Source organism: Triticum aestivum, chromosome 7A (assembly GCF_018294505.1).
Source record: "Triticum aestivum cultivar Chinese Spring chromosome 7A, IWGSC CS RefSeq v2.1, whole genome shotgun sequence".
NCBI classification, from domain to species: Eukaryota; Viridiplantae; Streptophyta; class Magnoliopsida; order Poales; family Poaceae; genus Triticum; species Triticum aestivum.
Genome location: NC_057812.1, coordinates 136,634,424 through 136,643,634, shown reverse-complemented (window position 1 = coordinate 136,643,634; position 9,211 = coordinate 136,634,424).

Below are 9,211 nucleotides of genomic sequence, written 5' to 3'. Positions count from 1 at the left end.
GCAAACAAGAAGATCACAGCAGCCACCTGCAAGATCACAACGGCAAACAAGAAGATCATAGCAGCCACATGCAAGTTCACAGCCTCCACCTGCCAGATCTGGTGCTGCAAGGTCAACTAGGGGTGTAAGATCTGCAACTCCAAGGGTTCCAATGCCTTTCACTGCCCCAAGATTTGCTGATGGAGCTTCATCTTCTAGTCCTTCCACTTCTGGTGCCCCTCCTACTTCTGGTGGCCCAAGAAATCATTCTGGATATGGCACTTTTTACTACCAATATTAACACTTTAGTGACATGATGGTGCAAGTTATTTGTGCTTCTGGGTTATGCTTCTGAACTAGTATGGTTTGCTATGAACAATGTTAGCTATGACCAATGTTACCTATGAACAATGTATGTTGTGAAGAGTACTAAGTTTGCTATGATGTGTACAAAGTCGCATATGAGCAATGTTTAACGTGTACTAATTTTGATATTTGCATGATATTTGTTTGTAGTATGTTTGATATTTGCTTTTAGTTTCATATGATATTTGTTTGTAGTAAGTTTGATATTTGCTTATAGTTTAGGGGGTCTCGGCGTTGAGGGAACCCTAATTACCAAAGTACTTGGGTTTAGGGGGTCTCGGTGTCGAGGGAACCCCAATCACCAAAGTACTTGAGTTTAGGGGGTCTCGGCGTCCAGGGAACCCTAATAACCAAAGTACTTGGGTTTGGGGGGTCTCGGCGTCGAGGGAATCCTAATCACCAAAGTACTTGGGTTTGGGGGGTCTTGGCATCGAGGCAACCGTATTCACCAAAGTACTTGGGCGGGGGGGGGGAGGGGGGGCTCGGTGTCGAGGGAACCGTAATCACCAAACTACTTGGGTTTAGGGGGTCTCGACATCGAGGGAACCCTAATTACCAAAATACTTGGGTTTAGGGGGTGTTGGCGTCGAGGGAACCCTAATCACCAAAGTACTTGGGTTTGGGGGGTCTCGGCATTGAGGGAACCCTAATCACCAAACTACTTGGGTCTAGGGGGCTCGACGTCGAGGGTACCCTAATTACCACCATCTATCAAGATATATATATATATATATATATATATATATATATATATATATAAATTCAACCACCATCTATCATCCATCTTACAAAGCAACATATATCAAGATATATATAACTTCAAGCACATCTATCAGCCATCTATCAAAGCAACATAGATCAAGATATATAACTTGAACCATCTAACATAGCATACTTGAGCATAATTAATAGATTCTTACAAACCACAGATTCTTATAGTTGCATAATTAATAGATTCTTACATTACAACATAGCTACTGATCATAGCATACTGGAGTTCAACATAGTTCACAACTAATAGGTCCATACATTACACTTCATTACACCATCATTCTTCACAAAAGGTTAGCAAAGCATACTCTTCTTCATCTACTCAGTTCATCTTCATCTTCATCTAGCTCATTCCTCCAAAATGTCCTGGATCACCTTCAACTTATATTTGTCCTTCTTCGCTGCCTTCAACTGATCAGCAATCTGGAGCTTGAGCTCATCACTGCGTTTAATGAGATTCTCACGTCCCTTCTTGAGATCACCCATGTGAAGGTTCAGCTGCAGATCTCTTAAGTGAGTTTTTCTTAGAATTGATGAATTCATTAACCTAAACCTTCAAATTCCTATTGTCTTCACTTAGCTTTTCCTTCTCTTTCAAATGATTCATCTTCAGGTTCCTAATGACACTGCCTTGAGCTTCTACTAGGTTCGTAAGCACTACGTACTTCTCTTGCACCTTCAAGTTCTCTGCCTCTTTCTTCTCCATCTCAGTCTTCATGCCAGCCACAGCTGCACTGGTAACCTCAGCTCCGCTCTCCTTAGCACTTTGCATCTTAGTCTACACACAGCTGAAATGCAGCTGATGGGGTTATGTACCTAGGGTAGGGTCATGGACCTGTTCCAAGTAACTTACCCTAGGACATCCCTAGAAGAGGTCGCCTTCCAGTCGACCAACGAGGATTCACTCGACTGGCCTGAAGGACTCGACCACGAAGACTCACTCGACCACCAGGAGGTCAAGAGGCACTCTGCACCGCAACGGCCTGTAATTAAGTAGACTTTATGATAGTAAAGGCACTTTATGTGGGGCGTTACCAGTAACGCCCCAGACTTAACTCACCTTAAACCCTCTCCTACGTGGGCTGGCTGGGGTCCTGGCGCACTCTATATAAGCCACCCCCCTCCACAGGCAGAAGGGTTCGGCACCTTGTAATCCATACATTCATAATCCACTCGACCGCCTCCGGGCTCCGAGACGTAGGGCTGTTACTTCTTCCGAGAAGGGCCTGAACTCGTACATCCTTTGTGCTTACAACCTCTCCATAGCTAGGACCTTGCCTCTCCATACCTACCCCCCACTCTACTGTCAGGCTTAGAACCACGACAGTTGGCGCCCACCGTGGGGCAGGTGTTTTAGCGATTTTGTGGAGAAGTTGCGATTCTTCCGAGTATTTTCATCATGGTGTCTGCTGGAGTTTTGATCGAGGGTCAAGAGATCCGTCTCGGCACTCTCACCTTCATCGCCGACGACTCCGCATGGCTCCAGGAGGCTCCACTCGACGTAGATGCGCTCCCCGTCCGCGGTGCGACGCATTTTCGCGCATGTGTCCGCGGCGTTCTGCTGCGGCAACCATCGACCCAGTATCGGTCGGCTCCTCCATCTTCCACCCTCCCGGTCTCCCGCCAGCGCAAGCGCTCAGGCCGGTCGAGGCTTCAGCGATGGGTGAGTCACGCGGTGGCTCGCCAGTCGGCCACTACACAAGTTGCGGCAATCGAGCCCAACGAATCTCTCTACGGCTTGTTCGATCAGTCGACTGGCTCCGGAGAGACTGCATCCGAGTGCGGAAGCAGTGATCCAGCGGCGGAAATCTTGATGGTCGACGGGCCCCACAGCCCTCCTGGCTTCGCCCGCGGTGGTGGAGCAGGCGACGGCGGCGACCCTGCTCGAGGCTACGAAGAGTACCAGCCCGAGCCACTCGACTCTCTGCAAAGAGAAGAGCTTCGCCGCAGGAACGAGGATCCCCTGCGTATTCCCATCGCAGGAGAAACCCCCGAGGCTCGTGCCTTGGAGGAGGCGCGTCTGGCCAATTTGGCCGAGCGCACTCGACTGGAGAACCTTCAGCGAGCACTCGACGAGCGCGCGCGGCAACGAGTTCCCGACACCAGTCGACGTCAACTCTTCCCGCCGACTCAGGTATATCGAACCCCAATTCAGAATTTAGCAGCTGCGACCCGTATAGCAGAGTCCATTCAGCCTTCGCAGTCAGAGGCTGGCAGAGGTTTGCTGCAGATCAGGGATCTGCTCCGGGCAGCAGGAGATCAGAATTCAGCCGTGTCTCAGTCGCGCAACAGAATTCACAGTCGATCTGTCACTGTGAATACGGTTCAGTCGGCTCACAGCCCCAGATCGCCTCCGCGGCGCGAAGGGCGTGAGAATCGGCGAGATCAATATGGCGACAGACTCGACCGAGATGATAGGCGTCGAGTGCCCTATTCCCCTCCGAGGGGTGGGTCTTACGCTCCTCGGCAGCCAGATGATAGGCGTCAGTACAGTACAGGGCGTAGGGTTCCAGTTGACCCCAGAGAGCCAGGCTTCGACGCGCGATCCATTATCGTGCAAGGGTTGGTCGACCGGAACAGAGCCCATCGAGGCGCACTCGACAGAGATGTGCCCACGAGCAGTCGAGTACATGTTTCTGGTCCTGAATGTTTCAGCAGAGCTATCAGAGCCGCAGTTATTCCCCCCAATTTCAGGTTGGCAACAGGAGTCAGCAAGTTCACTGGTGAGTCTAAGCCTGAAACTTGGCTTGAAGACTACCGAGTGGCAGTTCAGATCGGTGGTGGGAACGACGAGGTGGCCATGAAGCATTTGCCCCTCATGTTGGAAGGTTCTGCCAGGGCATGGTTGACTCAATTGCCTCCTAGCAGCATTTACACTTGGGAAGATCTGTCCCGAGTGTTCGTCAGAACGTTCGAAGGGACTTGCAAGCGACCAGCGGGATTGACAGAGTTGCAAGTCTGCGTGCAGAAAACCAATGAGACTCTCAGAGAGTATATTCAGAGGTGGATCACTTTGCACCACACTGTGGAAAATGTCTCTGACCATCAGGCAGTATGCGCCTTCAAAGATGGCGTCAAGAACAGAGAACTGAGTTTGAAATTTGGTCGAACCGGTGACATGACCTTGAGTCGGATGATGGAGATTGCTACCAAGTACGCCAACGGCGAAGAAGAAGACCGACTCCGAAGCGGCAAGCACAAGCCGAGTCAGTCGGAAAAAGGAAACACCAGTCGGAAACAGAAGCGGAAGGCTGAACCGGCAGCTCCTGGAGAGGCTCTGGCCGTGACTCAAGGAAAGTTTAAGGGGAAACCAAAAGGATCCTGGAACCCCAAGAAGGTAAAGGATAAAGAAGGGAACGACGTGATGGATATGCCGTGTCATATTCACACGAAGAAAGATGAAGAGGGGAATATCATTTACCCAAAGCACACCACTCGCCAATGTCGACTCCTGATCCAGCAGTTTCAGGGAAAACAGTCTAAGGACAAGGAGAAGGAGCCGGACAAGGCCGAAGACAAAGAGGACAGTGAGGGAGGATATCCGCATATCAACTCCACTCTGATGATCTTCGCAGATGTGGAAAGCAGAAGTCGACTGAAAGTGATTAACCGAGAGGTGAACATGGTTGCCCCAGCAAAGGCAAATTATCTGAAGTGGTCTCAAACACCCATCACATTCGACCAATCTGATCACCCGACTCATATTGCCACCCCTGGGAGGCAAGCTTTGGTGGTCGATCCAGTTGTCGAAGGCACTCGACTGACAAAGGTGCTGATGGATGGTGGAAGTGGGCTGAACTTACTGTATGCAGACACGTTGAAAGGTATGGGCATTCCGATGTCCCGACTGAGCACTAGTAACATGAGCTTCCATGGAGTTATACCAGGGAAGAAGGCCGAGTCACTCGGCCAGATAGCTTTGGACGTAGTGTTTGGCGATTCAAAGCATTTTCGCAAAGAAAAGTTGACGTTTGAGGTCGTGGATTTTCAAAGTGCATATCATGCCATTTTGGGGAGACCAGCCTATGCACGGTTCATGGCTCGACCATGTTACGTGTACCTCAAATTGAAGATGCCCGGTCCCAAAGGTGTGATCACTGTCACCGGTGATAGGAAAAAGGCAGAGGAGTGCTTTCAGAAGGGCTCCAAAATTGCCGATTCCCAAGTGACAGCGGTCGAGTTCGAAGAATACAAGCAAAACGCAGATCCGAGTGACTTGCTGCGATCCAAGAAGCCCGCCACAGAATCTGCATTCCAGTCGTCCGGTGAGACGAAGCCTGTTCACATTCACCCGACCGACCCCGAAGCAGCTCCGACCCGCATCTCCACAACACTCGACCCAAAATAGGAAGAAGCGCTCATCCAGTTCCTCCGTGAGAACTGGGACATTTTTGCATGGAAGCCCGCTGACATGCCAGGTGTTCCCAGGGGACTGGCTGAGCATCGCCTAAGAGTCGACAAGTCTGCAAAGCCAGTCAAAGAACATCTTCGGCGGTCCGCCGTCCAGAAGAGAAAGGCCATCGGTGAAGAAGTGGCTCGACTGTTGGCGGCAGGATTTATCCGAGAGATATTCCACTCCGAGTGGCTCGCTAATGTCGTCATGGTTCCTAAGAAGGACAAGTCGCTCCGAATGTGCATTGATTTCAAGCACATCAACCGGGCCTGCCCGAAAGATCACTTTCCTCTCCCTCGCATAGATCAAATTGTTGACTCGACCGCGGGATGCGAGAGGTTGTCTTTTTTAGATGCTTACTCCGGGTACCACCAGATCCGTCTGTATGGGCCCGATGAAGTAAAAACAGCTTTCATCACTCCATTCGGGTGCTTCTGCTATATCACCATGCCATTCGGCCTCAAGAATGCCGGAGCCACATTTATGCGAATGATCCAGAAGTGTCTACTCACTCAAATCAGTCGGAATGTGGAAGCTTATATGGATGATATTGTTGTCAAGTCACGAAAGGGTTCCGACCTGCTCGCTGACCTCGCCGAAACATTTGCCAACCTCAGAAGGTATGATATCAAGCTCAATCCATCAAAGTGCACATTTGGAGTTCCTGGTGGCAAGTTACTCGGTTTTCTCGTTTCCGAACGGGGAATCGACGCCAACCCAGAAAAGATTGGCACTATTCTCCGAATGAAACGCCCTGTGCGAGTGCACGATGTCCAGAAGCTTACTGGATGCTTGGCCGCATTAAGTCGATTCATCTCACGACTCGGTGAAAAGGCATTGCCTCTTTACCGACTGATGAAGAAGGCTGACAAGTTCGAGTGGACTCCAGAAGCTGATGCAGCGTTTGCCGAGCTAAAAGCTCTGCTCTCCACCCAGCCGGTGCTTGCTGCTCCAATCAGCAAAGAGCCTCTGTTGCTCTACATCGCAGCCACAGGACAAGTCGTCAGTACTGTGCTAACGGTCGAGCGGGAAGAAGAAGGAAAAGCTCTCAAAGTTCAGCGCCCAGTGTATTATTTGTCTGAAGTCTTGACTCCATCCAAGCAGAGATATCCTCATTATCAGAAGCTTGTGTATGGAATATACATGACCACAAAGAAGGTTGCTCATTATTTCTCTGACCATTCAATCACAGTCGTCAGCGACGCTCCACTATCAGAGATTTTGCACAACAGAGATGCAACTGGTCGAGTGGCCAAATGGGCGATTGAACTTCTTCCCCTTGATATCAAGTTTGAGGCAAAGAAAGCCATTAAGTCCCAGGCAATAGCAGATTTCCTCGCCGAGTGGATCGAACAGCAGCAGCCGACTGAAGTTCACTCGGAGCATTGGACCATGTTTTTCGATGGTTCTAAGATGTTGAATGGTTCCGGTGCTGGGGTTGTCCTGGTTTCCCCCAGAGGAGATAAGCTCAGATATGTGCTCCAGATTCACTTTGATTCCTCCAACAATGAGGCAGAATATGAGGCCCTCCTATATGGGTTGCGCATGGCCATTTCACTCGGCGTCCGTCGCCTAATGGTCTATGGCGACTCGGATTTAGTGGTCAATCAGGTGATGAAAGAGTGGGACGTGAGAAGCCCAGCCATGACTGGATACTGCAGTGCAGTGAGGAAGCTGGAGAAAAAGTTCGAGGGGTTGGAGCTCCATCATATACCCCGACTGAAAAATCAAGCAGCTGATGATCTAGCAAAGATAGGTTCCAAGAGAGAAGCCATTCCGAGTGGTGTGTTCTTGGAGCATATACATACTCCGTCAGTCAAAGAAGATCCTTTCACCGAAGAAACTCCGCAGCCCAAGAGTGCCACAGATCCGACTGAAGTTGAAGTCCCAGCGGTGGTCGACTTGATCATGGAGGTTTTGGTAGTCATTCCCGACTGGACGATTCCGTATGTCGCATATATCTTGAGGAAAGAGCTTCCGGAGGATGAGGAAGAGGCTCGACAGATCGTCCGTCGATCTAAGGCCTTTACCGTCATCAAAGGACAATTATACAGAGAGAGCACGACTGGAGTCGGTCAGAAGTGCATAACACCAGAAGAAGGTCGACTCATCCTCAATGATATTCACTCGGGGACCTGTGGTCATCATGCGTCCTCCCGGACCATCGTGGCCAAAGCATACCGAGCCGGATTTTACTGGCCCAAGGCGAATGAGATGGCAAAGGAGATAGTGGATAAGTGCGAGGGATGTCAGTTCTACTCGAATATGTCGCACAAACCTGCGTCAGCTTTGAAGACCATCCCACTCGTCTGGCCTTTTGCAGTCTGGGGGCTGGACATGGTCGGCCCTTTGAGAACAGGACGAAGTGGCTTCACGCATGTACTGGTGGCAGTCGACAAGTTCACCAAGTGGATCGAGGCTAAACCAATCAAGAGCCTCGACACCGGTACTGCTGTTAGCTTCATCAGGGAACTAATATTCAGATATGGAGTCCCGCACAGCATCATTACGGATAATGGGTCGAACTTTGACTCAGAGGAATTCAGAACCTTCTGCAACTCCCAGGGCACACGGGTCGACTACGCATCAGTCGCCCATCCGCAGTCGAATGGACAAGCAGAGCGAGCTAATGGACTGATTCTCAAGGGACTGAAGCCGCGACTGATGCGTGATCTCAAACACGCGGCTGGAGCTTGGGTCGACGAACTTCCATCTGTACTCTGGGGACTGCGGACCACGCCCAATCGGTCGACCGGAAGAACTCCATTCTTCTTGGTCTATGGAGCTGAAGCAGTCTTGCCGAGTGATCTTCTCCACAATGCTCCTCGAGTTGAAATCTACAACGAAGCAGAAGCTGAACAAGCGCGGCAGGACGCAGTCGACCTTTTAGAGGAAGAAAGGGAGATGGCTCTGATCCGGTCGACCATCTACCAACAAGATCTGCGCCGTTTCCACGCCCGAAATGTGAGAGGTCGAGCCTTCCAGGAAGGGGATTTGGTTCTCCGAGTGGATCAGCACAAACCACACAAGCTTGCTCCTTCTTGGGAAGGCCCCTTCATCGTCACCAAGGTTCTCCACAACGGGGCATACCGTCTTTACAACGTCGAGCATAATATCGACGAGCCCCGAGCTTGGAACGCGGAGCTACTCCGCCCATTTTACACTTAAGTTTTATCACTCGGATGAGTTGCAATAAAGTACTTCTGTAGTTCATGGGTTTAGAAATAATTGTGTCATCACTTTTTATTTTTGTCCACATAAAAACTCCCCCTCAGTGGGTGACTTAGCCGCGAATCCGTTTCGCCTAAGTTTGTAAAAATCCTACCGAGTGGTGAGCCAGACTCTCACTCGGAGGCTTAGCTGCGAATCCGTTTCGCCTAAGTTTATCAAAATCCTACCGAGTGGTAAGCCAGCCTTCCACTCGGAGGCTTAGCTGCGACCTCGTGCTCGCCTAAGTTATAAAAATCCTACCGAGTGAAGAGCAATCCTCTCACTCGGGGGCTTAGCTGCAGCTTCGTGCTCGCCTAAGTTTATCAAAATCCTACCGAGTGGTAAGCCAGCCTTCTACTCGGAGGCTTAGCTGCAGCCTCGTGCTCGCCTGAGTTATAAAAATCCTACCGAGTGGTAAGCCAGCCTTCCACTCGGAGGCTTAGCTGCAGCCTCGTGCTCGCCTAAGTTATCAAAATCCTACCGAGTGGTAAG